We start from the raw sequence: 18,340 nt of genomic DNA on the forward strand, positions 1-18,340 counted from the left end.
CCTGTGGCCCTCTGGAGTGGGAGTTTGAAACCAGGCATCATGGAGCCGGCCCCTCCCACAGGAGATGTTGGCAACGTCTGGAGACGTTTCTGCTCGTCACAGCTGGGGCTGCTACTGGCACCTGGGCTGGAGACCAAAGGCTCTGCTCACCCTCCTGCGACACCCAGCACGGCCCCACCGCAGGGAATGGCTGGCCTGTGTCAGTGCCAGTGTGACACCAAGGGGCCGTGCTCCAGAGCCTCGTGGGCGTGGATCTCCCATCTGCTCGCCCCACACCCTCCAGAGGGCTAAGGGCAGGGAGCGGCCCTTCTACTCCCAGAGTAGCCGCCTGTTGTTTTCCAGCTCCGGCGGGACAGAGCCCTGACTTGCAGGGAGCACTGGGTGGCACCAAGGCGCTAACCCTTCTCGCTCTGGCTCAGCGGAGGTCTGGGGAGTGCCCCTGGCCTTCATCTGGAGCTGCCCTGGTCCCTGGGGCGCCGGGCTCGCTGCAGGTCCAGGAGGCCTTCCCACTGCCCAGGGCCTCCCGCCCAGCACTTCCCACACCCAGGGCCTCCGCGGAGATACTCCTTTACATTTTACTACTATTGGTCTTTCCTTGGGTGTGTACCTCGTGCAAATCAGGAGGGCCACGGAGGCCCCCTCGCTGCCCTCGGGGTGGTCCTCGTCTGGGGGGTGGAATACCTACCCCACACCTGTGCAGTGACGAGAACACTGCCGTGGTGTCTGACAGGTACAAGTCATGTGGTCCCACAGCGGGAGGGGACTGCAACCCATTCAGGAAGGGAAGCTGAGCAGGTCCCAGTGGGGAGCCAGCAGTGCAGGATGTGGTGACTTCGGGCAGAGGAGATACCTGCCCAGAGGATCCCAGGCCAGGAGCAGAGTGCAAGCTACCACAGATTCCAGGAGGCTGAGGGATGGGCAGAGGCAGGGGCGGGAAGCTACGGGGTTCTTTAAGGGCTTTGATCTTTCCCCAGGAGCTTGCTACCCATCCTAAAAGCAACCAGCATGCACCAGGATTTCACACCAGGGGGCTGAGCTGTCTGACATTCGGTGTGAGAAATCCTGCAGCTTCAGTGCAGGCAGGGAGGAGGGAAGGCTCCAGGCCTCTGGCTGCTGAAGTTCAAAGCTGAGGCATCTGCCCTGAACTAAATGGCCAGGAAGGGAGATGACCCAGTACAGAGTTCAGGGTCACTTCCAAGGTGACAGCTGCCATGTGCAGGAGAGGACTGGTTTTCCCAGTTGGGGAGTAATGGTTCTCACAGAGCCAGGAACCTGGGCAGGATCCGGATCTGCTTTGGTGGAGAGAACCAGGCATTTGGGTTTGTGTTCAGATAACATCCGGTCCTGCTGGCCCTGGAGCCGACCAGCAGGTGCACCCAGCAGGCAGGCTGCTGGGCTGGGAGAGAGGCCCAGGGACAAGCTGTGCTCAGCCTCATGGTAAGTAGGTGGAGCAAGGGCTGGACCTGCAAGGAAGAGCAGGAACTAGAGAAACAGGCTGGGAAGAAGGCCTGCAACCCCGCAAAGCCTCCAGAAAGTAGGAAGAAGGAGGAGGCCCAGAAGGAGCAGCCAGTGGGTGAGAGGGAAGCTGGAGGGTCTGGGGCCATAAAATCATCTTTCTGGGAAGAAGGACTTGTGGTTAAAGATGGTGGATTGGCCACCACTTGTCTTCCTTACTTTCACTTATGGCTGATCCAACCAAGCTGAAAATAAAGGATTACAAATGATCTGCGTTCACAAGGGAAGAAAGAGCCGCAGGCCCCTTTGGCACCAGCCCTGTGCCCGTGTCACCTTGGGTCTCCTCTTGGTCACTCTCAGTTCCCATTCTCTGGGACCCTAAGTGTTTCACAGGCATCGTGCCCCCTGGCCCCAGTGACCCTGTCAGAGAGGTTCCTGCATCCGCAGGCCAGGAAACTGGATCTGAGAGGGGAAGGAACCTGCTCAGTGTCACACAGCTGGAAGTGGCCGTGCTAGGACTTAAACCTGCAGCCTTTGCTTCTGTTGTTTATAGAAGACACGGAGTGTTTTCTTCATCACTGAGGTAGTATTTTCTCATATTGTCTTCCAGAATTACCCAGAAATCTTCAGGCAGGCAGAATTTTTTTGTTGTTGTTGTACTGGGGATTGAACTCTGAGCCTTCGCACTGAGCTACATCCCCAGTCCTTAATTTTTATTATATTTTAAAATTTTGAGACAGAGACACACTTACATTGTCCAAGCTGGGCTCAAACTTGCCACCCTTGTGCTTCCACGCCCAGCACAGGGATGGTTTGGATCTGCCGTCCTGTCTCCCATCTCTGGGGTCCTGGCTGCTCCTTCGTCCCTCGATGCCTTCCCACAGCCGCCCTCAGCCCTTTCCGGAGGGCAGAGGTTACCAACTTTTCTCTGTTGAGTCTGGGACTCTGCAGGGAGAGACACGGACAGGACAGGCCTCTGGGAGTCCTTGGGCTCCTGTCAGTCACTCCACGCACTGACAGGCTCCGCCCAGTGAGGTACCGGGAACCACTTGGGGGTCTGGACGTGGGTGGGGTGTGGCTGGAACCCCAGGGTCCCCAGGAATGAGGGCTCACCTGCCTGGGGAGGGACTCTCTGTGAGTGCAGCCTGTGGGTGTGGGTGGAGCTCAGGCTTCGAAGGCATGGTGCTCCTCCTGGCCGGGCTCCTCCGATGTGAAGCTTTGTGGAGCACCAGCTGGGGAGATGGCACCGGTCACGGAATGGGCAATCCATCACCTTTACCACCTGCCATTGGTCAGAAGTGACTCACCTGAATCCATACTCAGGGGTCGGGCTCTTGTGTGGCACAATTACCTGGAGGCAGGGACCTTGGGGGCCTCCAGCATAGGTGGAGACACAGGACACACGAGCCAGGCAATGAGCCAGCGAGAGGATGGTGAGCCTTGCCACTTCTGCCCTGGGGCTGGGGACTCTGGGACCCTAGGAGAGAACACAGTCATTTGTCTTTGGATATAAGAGATCATGCGGAAGGGGCCAGGCCTTTGGTTCTGGTTCCAGGCTAAGACAGAATGTTCTGAACCGCTCCACCTCAGGGATTGATTTCCTGCTGGGGGTTTTCCCATTTATTTTTATTTTCCTGGAAGCCACTTTCTGAGTTTTTTTAAGCTCTGGGTTAGGTATTTTGTGGTTGCTTGGGTTCATGGCTTTGAGGAATTAATAAGGAAATTTCCACACAGTCTCTCCAGAAGTGTAGTTTCTGGACATTTCCCTCCCTTGCTTAGGGAGGGCACACATTTTCATGCAGGGGAGGAGCACCTTTTTCTGCCAAGGGAGGGATCAGGGGCTCCTTTAACCAGCTGTCCACTGCCTGCCCCTCTCCATCTTATTTTTAACCTGAAATACAAGGGCTGAGTTGGAATCTTATAAAAGTCTGATGGGTTTGCCTCGATCATTTTCCAAAGAAGAAACAAGCAAGCCATGTAAACAGTGATACAAATGCAAACCAGACAGCCTCAGGCAGGGCTCAGGTCTCATTTGTTCAACTAACAACTCTCCTTGTCCTCTGCACCCTACTCCAACCCCATGCTGTTCCTTGCCCAGGGTTTCTCCTCCCTGGAGCTGTGGACATATGGACCCCGGTACTGCTCTGTGGTGAAAACACTCTGCCCACTGGAGAATGTTTGACATCATTCCTGGTCCTGCCCACTAGATATCACTGGCAATGATTCTTCCCACTTGACAACCAAAAATGTCTCTAGCATTGCTTCTTGGCCTTTTGGCTAAGATGAAGTGTAAAAATGTCTCTAGCATCACCACAGGTCCCCGGGGTGGGGCGGAGGACCAAGCCATTAGCCTAATGAGAGCTGAGCAAATGGTTCACACAGTGCACGCAGGGCCTAGGGCTAGGCCTGGAATGTCGCAGGTGCTCCTCAGGCTTTGCTGCCTGAACCCAGAGGCTTTGGTTTCCTCCCATCGGGACACCTGCGCTGGGCTCAGCAGGCCCTCAGGGGTCTGTGGCTGGAAACCAAGTCTCTCCCATCTGAATATCTAAGGCAGCGTCATTTCATAGATGAAGAAATTAATGGCCAGGACAGTGTTTTACTCCGCTTTCCTGTTTCTGAGACACAATAAATACTCAACACCCCTAATTTAAAAGAGGAGCGGTTTTATGTGGCTCATGGGTTCAGAGGATTCAGTCCATGGTGAGCCGCCTCCAAGGCAGGAGCATCTCGGCAGAAGACAGCTCCTTGGTTCATGGCTGCTGGGAAGCAGGGAAGGGAACGGTGGCTGAGGAGGGGTTGAGGACACAGTAGCGTGCCTCCACAGTCCCAGGCACACCCGGAAGTGTGCTACCCGGTCTCTGCTCCTAAGCTAACCTAGCTGACAATGAGGTTTAACCACTGCAGGGCTCTTCGGCAAGTGTCCTGGGATCTTACACTGGCAGAGTTGGCATTTGAACACAGATCTGTCTGGCCCCAAAGCAAAGACAGATTAAAAGAAATTTCTCTTAAAAAAGAAAACAAAGCTTTAGTCTCATAAATACCAGGAAAGAAGTCTGCCAGAGGTTGATAGAGTCACTCGGCTCTTCCCTCCCACACTCTGGGTGACACACGCCAAGCTCGGCTCTCAGGGTCTGGTTTACCCATCTCAAATGTGCCGAGGCTGCAGCGCTCTTTGTAAAAACGCCCTGGATTCTTCCCCCTCTGCCGCCTGTGGGCCGGGAGCCCCGGCACTGCATCGCCCACCGCACCTGGGCTGCCGAGCTCTGAGTCTCTGCAGGGGGCCCACGGAGCTGTCCCTGCAGCTCTCTTGCTGCACATTTGGTTCCAATTCCCCACATTCTCATGCACTTTTCGCTGCCCCATGAGATAAAATCAAGCAGATGTAAACGGAGAGCTGAGAGACGCTGGGAAAACAAAAACACAAAAAAGCCTGGCGTGGTTGGCTCTGCCGTTTGCATGCCCAGAGTGTGGGGCTTTACCTTGGGTGGAGGTGAGGGACCAGGAGGCAGAGGCGAGGCTGGGCTCCTCCGGTCCTGGGAGAGGGAGGGCAACAGTGGGGAGTGCCCAGAGTTGGGGACGAAGAGGGGTGGCTCTTCCGAACTCAGCACCTGGATCCTACTGTGGAGTCCCCTGAGGGGATAGGGTTCCAGAGGCCACAGATATTTTTGAAGAGCCAGTGGAAGCAACACCTCGAATCCAGGCACAGGTCACAGCCCAGCAGGACCCCTCACTCTGGTGCCGGGGCCGGTGCCAGCTCCCCCAGACTCCAAACAAAACCCGAGATTTACATTCTTGAGTGAAGTCTTGCAATGTTGAAACGTCAGGACCAGATGAAGGGTCCACAGGGTCTGCAGGTTGCAAGGTTCCCACCTCGGCCAACGATGTTTCTTGGCTTTCTCTAATTCACCCCTTGCTGCTGGATGTAGACACGTTTGTTATTAACGAACGCGTATTATGGACCAGTCATAACAAATCATACTTTGCTCAATTCTCATAACAACCCTACCAAGTAGGGAAACCGAGGCACGGGAAGTAAAGATGTTCCTTGCCCTCAGTTAATCTACAACCCCTTGACAACTCTCCAAGCCTCAGTTTACCCAGCGGTGACAGTGATAAACACATGGAGGTCTTCCGGGAGTGGGAGGAACAGGTGCAGATGTAGGGGGGACACTGCCTGGCCACACAGCCCGGTGCCTTCAGCAGCCATCACCGCTACGGGTTGAATTGTGTCCCTGGCACCCCAAGTTCATTTGTCGAAGTTCTAATCCTCGGTTCCTCACAGTGTGATGCTACTGGGACAGATGCAATTAATTAGCCAGAGGCTTGCTGGAGTCAGGGGCTCTGTCTCGGATACTTTTGTTGTTCTTACAAAGGGGCGGGTTGGACACAGGGAGAAGGCTGGGGTTCTGCTGCTGCAGGCCAGGGAAGTGCAGGCGCTGAGAGCCCATTCAGACCCTTCCCTGGTGCCTCTTTGGCGAGCACTCGGGCCGGGCCGGGTGTCAGTCTTCTGCCCCCCAGGACGGGGGAGGCTGCATTGCTATTGTTCGAGACACTTGGCTCGGCTGTGGGCTCACACCGTTATTCTTCTGTCCCACCCACGGTCAGCAGTGCAGTCACCCCTCCTTCCTTGGCTGCTGCTTTGTAACTTTGCTCTTCCGGTTGGGGGAGCCTCGTTTTCAAGTCCCCTTTGGAGGCTAGCAGAGCACCTGCTCTCTATGCTACGCTAAAAACTGCGTCCGCATCCCAGGCGGCGTCAGTGGCGTCTGAAGCTGGGCAGAGAAGCAACTCTGGGTGAGAGGCTCTAGCCCTGGGAAGGCCACCGAGAGGGAGGCGCCGGCCTGGGCCTCTCCCGGGCTCTGTCAGGGTCGGTGCAATGCAGCAGTTCTCAGGGGAGCTGGGGAGTGGTTTTGCTCCCCTTCTTTCCAGGGGACATGTAATGGCGCCCTGACATTCTGCCCGTCACGACTGGGATCTACTCTTAGCCTCTGGTGGGCACGGCCAGGGATGCTGCTGTGAATCCTGCAGTGCAGTGCTCAGGCCGGGCAAGGATCAGGACCCAGCGTCAGTGAGGCCGCAGCCGAGAGCCTACTGCACCCAAAGGCCGGGTGAGCCCCTGGCTGTGCTGGGTCTGCCCAGAGGACCCCAAGCCCTGTCCTTCTCAGAGCCCCACACTCCTGGTCTGTACACTGGGCCACTCTCGAGCTGCCTGAGGCTGTGTGGACCCGGAGGGACCCTGGGCGGTGGGCGTGGCATCTCTGTGAAGGGTCCCTCTCTTAACTTCTTTGTGAGATGTCACTGCCGAGGAGACTGCCTTTGTGCATCTGCTTCTCCCAGAAGGGTGTTTTAAATTAAGATCAAGCCTGTCCCACAAATTATGGTTAGAGACATAAATGCTGCATTTCCTTGATCCTAAGAAGCCATTAACAGTAATCCAGACTTCAGTAATGGCTTGTGTTGGGGGGATGCTCAGGCAGACAATCCCACATGAACCATACGTGTTGACTCCAAGGCGAAACTTGTTTCTGTCCCAGACAGCGCTTGGAGCTCCGCCTTGTGCATCTGAGCCGGTGTCAGATGGCACTGAATTCAGAGGGAATACAAAACCAAGTTCCCACAGCCTGGAAAAGCCTTGTTGATTCCTAGTAGAACTTTCCAGAAGATAAAGAGGATTATTCAGCTGGCAAGCAGCGAAGCTCTCCAGGCCTTCATGCAGCAGCGCTGCCACTTGGTAAATTCCGGGGATGCATGGCTGCTCAGTTTCCCCTCCTCTTTCATCTTTCGGCCTCTCCCTCTGCCCCATGCCAATCTCCGGGGCATGGGCCACTGACCACATAGCTCAGGTCCGCCCCAGCAGTGCTGTTCAGTGGGAGAAACAGCTCCTAGCCTGCTTTGGGCCTGGGATGTCGGGATGGAGCAGCTGTCGTCAAGCAGGACTGGCCTGTCCTCCGCTGCCTCCACCTCTGCGTGGTCAGCAGCGGCTCCCAGCCTCCCTTAGCCCTGCAAGCTTCCCTCTCCCATTTGTGTTGCTCTCCTCCAGACGATGCTCATGGGAGAACAGGAGAAGCTGAAGACACATATATGTCAGAATTTTGGTCTCTGCCATACACATGTAAGCAAGCAGAAAGCAGAGACCGGTGCCTAAAAAGACCTTTTGAAGCTACAAAGTCATGACCATTTTAAAAAATATTGTAGTTACCCAGGTGTGGTGATACACACTTGTGATCCCAGCACTCTGGGGGGCTGAGGCAGGAGGATTTCGAATTCAAGACCAGCCTGGGTAAGTTAGTGACTTAGTGAGAGACCCTGCTTCAAAATTAAAAAAAAAAAAAAAGTAAAAGGGCTGGAGATGTAGCCCAGTGAAAATGCCCTGCATTCATCCCTCAGAACCACACACACACACACACACGCACGCACGCACGCACGCACGGGCACACACACACAATTGTAGTTCATACTTCTGAGAAGAAACACTTGGGATTTGCTGTAATTTGGGAGCCTTCTCCCAGAATAACAGCTGAGAGCAGTTTGTGGACAAACAGGTGGCCGAAGGGGTCCTCAAGGAGGGCCTCACCCTGTGCTCTCTGAGGGCAGGTGGTTTGTATATGCTTTCAATTTTTCACATTATAATTCTTTTCTGTGATATTTGAAGTTGGCTTTAAAAAACTGGCTGAGGCCTTCCCTATTTAAAACCCTCATAATTTCCTGTTGCTCTTTGGAATGGATTTACAAGCCTTCCAGAGCCACCAGGCCCTGTCAAACTCGAGCTCCGCGTGCACCCCAGGTCTTTCCCAGTCTGCCCATGGCTCTGCACCTGGACTTGAACGTGCCCTGAACTCATTGTGCCCCCATCAGCCCCAGGTCTGCACACAAGGGTCCCTCTCCCAGAATGCCCTCTCCTCACCCGCTCCCGGTCACACTTCCTCCTCCTTCCGCTGGGCTTGAACCGTCAACACACCTTTTGAGTCTGATCCCCTGCAAGATACTCATCCAGCCGGCTGGGGGGGCGGAGACTTACACAGTCCCCGTCCCATCCTCCGTGGGCCCACACTGTGGACCGGAAGCGGATCTCATCTCCATGGGGCATGCGCGGCCGTCTCTGCTGGGGCATCTCCGCCCCTCTCCTGCTCCACAGCCTCTCACGTGGCTGTAACGTAGCATTTGTTTCTAGTGCTATCTGATGAATACCGTTCCTTCCAACCGTCTGTGAGCTCTGGGACTCTGCATGTTCTGCTCCTAGTGCCGCACCTGCACAGGGTGCATGATCAATAAATGCTGAGCACCTGCATGACGCACAGCCTGGCTTCCGCTTTCACTTTGGAGAAGCAGGATACGGAGTCGTACCCGCTTGTGGGGGGCAGTGGGAAGATAGAGCCAGCTGCCCTCCTAAAGTCCAGCAGATTAGATAAAAATCCATAAAGGTGCGATGGAACAACAGATAGAAAATTGGGGTGGCTAGCTGGCTGAGTGGATGGATTATATTAAAAAAGGTTAAATTGGGAGACAGAAAAATAGAGGCTGTACACTGAGGTAGACACAGATGTAGAAATATACAAGATCCTTCTCTCAGCATGCATAATCCATTAGGGGCAAAATAATGTCACTTGCACATGGTGCCACACAGGTTTGTTCCTAGAGAAGGTCACCCGAAGTTTCTTTGCAGAAAATTGCTAATCCCATTGTGATTTCCTGGTTAAAGAAAAGGTTAGACAAATACACATAGAAATGGTCCCTTTCACTGAGGGACGGCTCAAACAGGCTTGCTTTTCCTCTTTCCCTGCTTCAGTGAGTCGAGAAAATTCCACCTTGGTTTGGTTCAGAAGCAAAGTCTGTAGGCCTCTCTCTACTTGGCCCCTGCATGCTCTCTCTCTGCACCTGTGTGATTGGCACCGTCTGTACCCATCCAGGGTGGCGACTGTTCTCAGGAAGGCACCTGAGGTGGCTCCCAGGCCTTTGCTTTCCCTGGTCTTGCCACTGGTTTGTCATCTTGAGACAGAACCCACAGCTGGATGTCCTTATCTATTCTTCTCTGCTTCCAGCACAAAGTGCTGCCCCCTTCTTAGCTCCTGATTTTTTTTTCCCCAGTACCAGGGATTGAAAACAGGACCTTGCACTTGCGAGGCAGGCATGCTAAATGCCTGGCCCTTAGCTCCGGATTTTGAGAGCAACTCAGATGTTAGTTAGCAGTTCAGGGTCACTTGATGATCCAGTTAAAGTCACTAATGCGTGAGGTGGATTGGCTGAGGTCCACAGTACCTTCTCTTCCATTGTATGTTGGTGGGGAAGTGCTGCCATGATGTAAACCACAACTCCAATTCCAGTGACATTGCTTGAATCTGGATTTGAGCCACACCCAATGCCAATGGGTGAACCAATGCTTTGTTTGCAAGCCAAATTAGTTTTCTCTAGCAGTTGACACAATTGGTTGTCTCGTGAAACATTCAGGCCCTCCTTCCCAGCTAAGAGAGTCCATTCACTTCCGGTACCCACCCAAGCTCAGGACAGAGTCCCTCTCCATAGGAGCCAACTGTGATGATCACTCTGCACTCAGTGGTTGGTCCAGGCATGGGCAGCAAGGCCATCCTGGCCAGCAAGAGGTTGGAGGAAACTGTCGGAGGTTCCTGGGGACCTTCCTTTGTTCTTCAGTGGAGACACAGGAGGCACTAGCCCCTGGACCTCTGTTAGTGACGGTGCTGAGATCAGAGGCTGATGGGGAGATCTCTGCCCAGAAGTTCACTACTGAGCTTCTTTCAAAAATGGCTTTATTTTCGCACATAATGTGCAGTGAGCACCCTTCCCCCTCAGCCAATACTTTTCTAAAAAACACTGAGTGCCATCTTTGGAGCCAGACGGGCCTGCATCCTGGGTCTGTTGTACTAACATGACCTTGGGGAGATGCGTCATCTCTGAGACACGGTCTGCCCAACATGCAGGGAGCAGTGTGGTGCCATCAGCTGGGGGCTGCAGCCTCTCGTCATGTAGTTGCGGCCCGATTTGTTTCCTGAACCCTTTGTTATCCGGCATTTCGGCTTTTGTTTGTTTTTAAATAAACAATGCTATAATTTTATTTATGAAAGCCCCAGTTTCCAAAACAAACCTGTGCTGGTGTCTGGCTGGGTCTCCCTTGCGATTGGGTGCTGGTTTCTGCTGCTGCCAGAAGTCTGGATTCACCAACAGTTCAGGCCAGCTTGGTTTGGTTTTGTTTTGCCTGAAAGGGGCTGTCATCTCCTTCTCAGAATTTGGCAAAAAGAAAAACCAATCCCTTTTCTTTTCATTCCTTTTAGGTTAACTTCCGCTCCAACCACTGGGCTAGCATTTTGAAGCAAAAGCCTGTATGTGTGTTGAGTTTGGATTTTCTCCTGTGATTCACTGTGGGACAGAAATAAAGGTCACTGCCCAGAGAGGGAAGCAAAGAACTTGAGATGCTTCCTCTAGCACACTAGAGGCTTTTAAACCTGCAACAGAAGCAATTTTGATGTTATGGCGCTTAGAGATCATATAAAAACTTTTTTTAGGAAGAGCATATATAAAAATTTTCCGTTTAATTCAGTGGCATTAATTAAATTTGCAGTGTTGTGCAACCAGGACCACTGCCTATTTCCAGAACCATTTCATCATCTCAAATGGAAACTGTGGCCTGGTTAAGCAATAATTCCCCATCCTCCCCTCTTCCAGCCCCGGGAGCCACTAATCTACTCTGTCTCTATGAATTTGCCTATTCTAGATAGTTCGTATCAGTGGGATCATAAAATATTTGCTCTTTTGTTCATGGTTTATTTCACTTAGCGTGTGAAACCTTTGGTTTCAAGGGTCAGCCACATTGTAGCATGTATTCGAACTTCACTCATTTTTATGGCTGACTAATATTCCACTGTATAGGTGAACTGTACTTCATTTATCCATTCATCTGCTGACAGACACTTGGGCTGTTTTCTTTTGACTGTTGTGAATAATGTCACATTGAACACTGGAGTACAGATATCTATTTGAGTCCATGTTTTAATTTTTTTGGAAATATATTTCATGTTTAACTTTTCTAAGGAATTCAGAAACTACTTTTCACAATGGTTTTTCATTCCCATATCAGCTGCCCATCAGGGCTTCTACTTCTGCACATCCTCCCAGCATTTTCATTCTTCAAAATTATAGCCATTCTATCGGGTGTGCAGTGATAGCTCCTTGTCATTTTGTAAGTTGTTCCATGGCTTAGTTTAATCTTCCTAAGAGCCTCAGAGATAGCTAATATCATACCTCACCTATCCAGGAGGATAAAAGTTAAAAAAAATAAGAAGTGGCCCCAGGATTCGGGATGCCGGAATCTCCCCCTCTTTCCCTCCACTCCCCAAGGCTGATGAAATCTCCTTTCACCTCGGATCTGGGGACAAGTCTTCTCTGCTGGAATTTCTACCTCGTTCTCCTGCGCTCAGGAAACCTGTGGTTGTCACACCTGGCTCATTACACGAGTCTCTGTCTCTCGTGCTTGTCACACTTAGTTCCCTGTGCTTGTTACACCTGTGCTTGTCACGCCTGCATTTGTTACACCTGTGTGTTACACTGCCCCCTTTCTTGTCATCCCTGAACCTGTCACACCTCTGTTTGTCACACCTGCCCTTGTCTCATTCCCCTGGAGCAGAGACCCTTTGCTGGGGCTGGTGGAAGTGACAGCAAAGGTTTGGGGACCAACAGAGCTGGGTCCTGACTGTGGGTCTGTGGATGATGGGGGTAGGCTGGGATCAGCCAGGAGCCCCTCTCTGCCTCGACTTCTTCCTCTCTCTGGTACTGGTCAGCACCCCACCCGTCTCCCAGGGTCTGGTAGAGAGGACCCAGATGATGCCCCCAGGCTTGAGCCAGGCAGGGTGTCCTGGGGTGCACGGTTTTGTGACATTTGCAGGAGTTCCGTGGTTTCACTCCATCGCTTTCCACTCCCCTGCTCCATTCCGGGGTCCCCGTGTGTCCCAGGGCATGGAGGACAGTGGATCACCAAGCTGGGGTTCCGTGAGCTCAGCCTCTGACCTGGGGACCAGGACATAGGGAGGTGGCGAAGCTGCAAGGACTCGTGATTTAAGGGGCAGGCACAGGACCAGAGCCATGGCTGCATCCAAAGTGCACCTGGCCCTCACCCACCTCCATCCCTGCCCGACGGCTCCCTCCCTCCCTCTCTGTCATCTGTCGTTCTTTCTAGTACATCGAAAACTGAAATCAGCAGAGTGCAATTTCTACCAATGTCTTTTGTTACTTTTATTTCCTCCCTGCGTCCACATTAATTAGAAGAAACAGAACTTCACAAAGGCAAAGAGAGAGAGAGAGAGAGAAAAATGCCACTTCATCTCTTGTTAATGGTCACATTTAGCACATAGGTAATTGCAGCCACTTTCAAATAAGAAAATTACTTAGTTCTCTCTGAGAAATCCGAAGAATCTGAATACCCACATCTCAGCAGGCAAAAGGAGTTTGAAAAAAATCAGTAGGGATTCAAACTTTGATGTGAAGTTTGAGTTTGACTTGAAACATTTAATTTATTTAAAAATAGAAATGTAAATGTAATCTGTATGTTTTCCTCGCTGCTGTCAGGAGCTCTCTCCGGCTCTGACTGACTCATTAACAAATTAACATGTTGTGATTCTGCTGTGAAAAGTTGCAAGATAATTGTTACAGCCACAGTCCTCAGGCTCTGGAGTCGAGCCTCCCAAACTCTTTTATAGAGTACAAATTAGACGCTTTTCATATATACTATCTAATTTTAATTAAAATTTGCCCCAAAGCTATCCTTAACAGCTTTGAAGTCACCAGAGTTTTGTCATCCTGGGGTGGCAAACATTTGCAGTTGATAATGTCAAAATCTGTACCCATGGAAACCACTGTCTCACTGCTTCTTTCTAGGACAGCTTGGATCTTCTGGAGTTTGCCTTCAACTTGGTTGGAGAATGATTCACTGTGGAGAGATGGTGCATTTGTCCCCTGCTCAGGCAAAGTTGAGATCTGGAGGTTGTAACCGGGAAACTTGGAGGATCTTTGAAGGAGCAAGTCTCACTCCTTTGAGTGCTTACTGTTTCTTCATCTATACAATAAGGCTCATCACCATCCTACCAAATGGCCAAATCACTGGAGACACTGAAATTTGGAAGGACAAAGGAAACTATCTTTCTGAAGGCTAAAACATTGTGCTTGAGCTTAGCCACTTGGCCAAGGCATGCTGGGAAGTTGTTTTCTTTTCTTTCTTTTTGTCTTTAGCTCGCATGTTTTGGATGTTATGTGGTGAAGTAGACTTGAGGTCCTGCAGTAGTCAAGGTGAAGAAAGTGGGGAAAGGTTGGAGTAGATGTTAGTGCTTTTCTCCAAGATTTCACTGGGGACACCTTGCAGGCTTCTGAGGTCTTACTGCCTCCCCACACTTCCCCAGAGAGAGGATATAATTGGGCCAAGTCATCACTGGCCAGCCTCTGCCCGGATCCTTGGCATCTGAAGGCATGGACTTGTTCCAGAGAAGATGACCCAAAACCAGGTGAAGATAGCACCAGCCTGGGCCAGAGGTGCTGCCCCCACTTTGGAGCAGCATTTCCTGGGGCTTTCATAAACATTTGCAATGATGAGAGTCTCTGAAAACAGTGATACTACTGTCCTTTGAGCACACAGTGGATAACTCTGGGCCCACAACCACCCACCAAAAGCATAGGTGGAAATTAGGTTCCAGAGAGTTCACTGATGCTGCTGCTCACAGGGACAGCCCTGGCACTTCCTCTTGCCCCCAGAGGAGATGTGGGGGATATTCATTAACTAAAGAGCTCACACAATCCCCACGAGTGTCCCACACCCTGCCAGTAAATCCTCTCTCCTTGTGGGAACAGTTTGCTTCTGTTGCTTGCACCCACAGAACCTGATTGCGACATGAGTGTGAAGAATTCCGCAGTCTGGTCACAGACACAGTCCTATCTAGAGCCAAACTGCAGCCATCAGCGTTAACATCGAAGTTAAGGTCATCAGCGAGTGTGTGTGAAACACGATTCACTCCCAGCCCTCGGCTTTGTGTTGATGGTCTCCTCCTGTAACAGTCATGTGTTATCCGTGTCCCTCTTTCAGGGAAATGCATCTCCTCCATAGCACATGGCACCCTGAGTCAAGGGGGAGAATTTTCAACCCTGCAATCAGCTCACAAAACTCTGAATTCTTCACCCGCATCAGCACCTCTTTATGCACAGCTGTTTCCTATCCATGTCGTGGCTGCTGAGGTCTCCGAGGTCTCCATTTCAGCAGCCTGGATTTGTGTCCTCCATGAGATATCTGGGGAAAACTGGGTCTTGGAGCAACATCACCATCTGAACAAGCATGGAGGCCCATGCGGTGCCCTACCTGCAGCCAGGGGACCCTGTGCCTAACACTAGACACGCAATGGGAGCTTGGAAGAGGCCTGCCAGTGACTCAGTGGTTTCCTTACCACTTGGCAACCTGGATTATTTATTTAGAATAGGGATCTCCAAATGCCAGCATCCTGTGTTATGAATAAAGTTTTATTGGAACCTAGGCCTGTCCATTCATCTACATATTGTCTGTGGCTGATTTTGCCCTATGAAGGACACATGGGCAGAGTGACCTGAGGCTCTGTGGCCCACAAGCTGAAACTATTTGCTGTCTGACCCTCTACAGAGAAAAAAACTTCTACTGTGGAAGAGTAAAAATAATCCTCTCTCTCAACCCAGCAGGTGTCAGAATTAGGCACTAGGAAGATTGCCTTATAGACCCTCAGGAGGACACAACGTAGTGTTAAACAAGGACAAAACGCTCAGGGAGCTGGTGAAAAGCGTGTGTTTTAGAAGCAAAGGGCAGAGAGATGAGCCAGGAGAGGCAGGAAGCTGAGATCTGAAGAGGCAGAAATGGTGAAGAAGCTTCGGACAGAAAATGTTATCATTTTAAGTCACCTGGCTTGCAGCAGGGGCTCCCACATTTTCCTGGGCCTTCAGCAGAGGGCTGAGAATCGAGTCTTCATGGTGGTGCTTGGTTTCTAGTAGGAAATCGATGCAAAGGTCTGGGGGCTCCGCAGCGGCATGGTTCCAGCCACGGCGCAGCAGTTAGATGAATCCCCATGAGAGGAGGCCAGGAGAGCCAGAGGCACGGCCTCCCCCAGAGGGTGGGGAGCCCAGGGACACTGATGTCCCCCTGCAGAAACCAGTGGATGAGAGACAGGCCCTCTCACTCCTGTGTGTGTCCCCGTCCCCAGATCGGCCTGTCCAGGCCTCTTCCAATGTCCCCTGCTCCAACCTGCCCTGTGTGTTTGCCTGGCATCGAGCGCACGATGTCCCTCCTAGCCTCAGCCACATTGCTAGGGTCAGCGCTGCAGCTGACTTCGCAGTGGGGGCTCCGCTGGCCTGACTTTCCAGGGCAGCCACTCCAGACAGGACAGTGGCAGATTCCAGACTCCGAGGCAGAGCCACAATCCAGGGTGGGGAAGGAACAGGTGGATGGGGCAGGCGGAAGTGCTGGATGGAGTCCTGGCTTGGCCACACTGGCTGAGTGGAAGGAAGTCATAAAAGCCAAGTGCTGTCCATGTGAAGGCTGCTGCACAGCCCTCCATAAGCCCCCTGCTGTACTGACCCACACTGCTGCTTGGAGGAGTTCCCTGGCCAGCACCATGTTCCCAGCCTGACCGCGTGTGCCACAGGGCAGGACCTCGGCTGGCCTCTGGATCCTCGGTACACAGGACTAAGCATTTGTTGAGTGAGTGAATGAATGAATGAATGCTGGAGCCATCTGGAATGAGGGTGCTGCTGGCTCCAGGATGTCACAATTCCTCAGCTGTTCAACACTGAGAACAGATCAGTGGCATTTTGTTTGCTGCCTTTGAGGTTGTTTTTGAGGTTTTGCATCAGGAAAATTTAATCCGTATGTTTCTGACTCATTTCTGCTTTTCTCCCCAACCCATCCTTCTGGGGGACTCATTTTGTGTCTGAAATGTCTGTTAAAAAACAGCCTCTTCAGTGCTGTTGTTTTGCCTTCCGAGGATTAGGAAGTTGTCTGCCAAGAGTGAGGGCGATGAGCCCCCAAACTTCAGGTGGCTTCAGGAGGCAGAAGGCCAGTGTGGCAGTGGACAAGGTGACCCCAGCGCCCTTTCCTCCCACTGGCTGTGGGGGGAGCCCCCAGTGGGAGGAGAGCGTAGGGCCCCTGCATGAAAGGGGACTGGGCTGGGTTGTCAATCAGATAAATATTTCATAATGAGCACTTAAAAGGAAAGGGGCGGGATGTCGGCTGCCCCCCAGCACCCCCCCTTTCACTTTCCCTACCCAATAATTAGTGGTGTGGACGTTTCAATGACACCTGTTTTTAAAGGGTGCAGCCAGCAAGGGCGTGTTGGTCCCTTGGAACCGCAGCATGAGCCGGTAATTACGCCTCTCTCCCTTCTCTTTCTGGATGTAGAGGCAGGGCTGCAGGGGGAAGGATATAAGAAGGGTTTCCAGTGTTTGTTGTGTCTTCTGGGGCACGGCTTGGGCAGCTCGGGGTGGGGGGCTCCTGGTTCTGTTCTGCAGGGAATAGTTCATGCCCGGCTATAAGGTTGCCAGAATGCAGCCCCTGCCTAAGGCAAACAGAACTATACTGTCTTGCATCCCACAGAGCTGGGAGATACCAATAATAATAATCCCTAACATTTATCCTGGGCTTACGTGAATCTGGGTAAATTATAGGCTCTAAGCCAAAGGATCTTCAGGATATAAACTAAGCCTATGCTCTGAGTGTATTTTCTCATCTCATCTGCAAAACCTTATGAGGTGGGCACAGTAATCACATTCATTTTACAGTTGAGAGAATGGAGCCAAATCCCCAGGAATTGCTGGGGTTAAAGGAGCCTTCGAGGGAGAGAGAATGGAAAACCTCAATTTTTCTTTCACAGTTGCCCGGCCCATTTGTAGGCTGGTGTTTCATTCCACTAACACTTCCAAAGCAAAACAAAACAAAAAAGTGGATTAACACAGGATTGCCACTTCTCAGTTCTGCCAGGCATAAGCATTTATAGGGGGAAGAAGGCTGCTTTCTATAGAATCGTCACCTGACAAGAGACATTTGTCCACAGACATAGGAAGGACCAGCCTAGAAAAGGACATTTCTTCATGTCAGTCACATTCTAGTCTACAAGAAACATTTTACTCTGATATCTTTGGGGTTTTTTTGTTTTGCTTTGTTTTGGTTTGGTTTTTTGGTACCGGGGATCAAACTTGGGTCCTTGCACTTGTGCAGCAGGCAGAGAAACCACTGAGCTAAATCCCCGGCCCTGTTTTTCTTTTATATTGGCAAAGGCCAGACGAATTCCAGGTTTACCGTGGCATAAGGACTTGCACTCAGATTTCTGCTCTCCAGCAGTGGTTCCAGCTGGGAGAAGGGGACAGTTTTGCTCCCAGGAGGACATTTGCAATGCTAGGTGACATGGCTTTATTTCACCACCTGGGGCTGGGGGCACTCCTGGCATCTCGTGGGTAGCGGTCAAGCATGCAGCTCACTGCCCTGCAGTGCCCCGGACACCTTGCAGAGGAACCCCTCCGGGTCTCAGTAGTGCTGACTGGGAAAGGCTGGGGCTTGGAAAAGGGGCTGGACAGCAAGCCAGCTTCCTGTGAAATGCAGGAGGGTTGCTTGTCTACCCGGCATGCCTGTCTGGAGAGACATGGAAGGCGACAACGCAGTGCTCCATGCACCCCTTTGAGGGCAGAAGGGACCTTTGCACTCAGGGACCCCAAAAGTCTTCTCTTCCTGTGGGGCCAAGAACTTTCCAGTCATCTGGGAAAGACACCCAGTAGTCCAGCATCATAAACCTGGAACAAGACCTTTCTGGAGTCTGTTTTATTTCTTGTGGCCACTTCTCTTCCTCCTTTAGGCTCCTGTGCTCTCCCCTGGGTCCAACGGTCCTTTGTC

General features: G+C 51.9%; 1 long non-coding RNA gene across 1 annotated transcript; it reads right to left on the minus strand.

The window, feature by feature from the left end:
• Nucleotides 1-2,513: 2,513 nt before the first annotated feature.
• Nucleotides 2,514-8,659, minus strand: LOC147822171 (uncharacterized). Its single transcript, XR_015446069.1, has 3 exons — nucleotides 8,357-8,659; nucleotides 2,763-2,932; nucleotides 2,514-2,687 (listed from the first exon to the last, which is right to left on the minus strand). It is a non-coding gene; the product is annotated as an uncharacterized LOC147822171 (long non-coding RNA).
• Between the last annotated feature and the right edge of the window lie 9,681 nt (nucleotides 8,660-18,340).

The sequence above is a fragment of the Heterocephalus glaber genome, unplaced genomic scaffold (assembly GCF_053883595.1).
Source record: "Heterocephalus glaber isolate CG9 unplaced genomic scaffold, H.glaber_assembly_v1.0 deba00001673, whole genome shotgun sequence".
NCBI lineage: Eukaryota > Metazoa > Chordata > Mammalia > Rodentia > Bathyergidae > Heterocephalus > Heterocephalus glaber.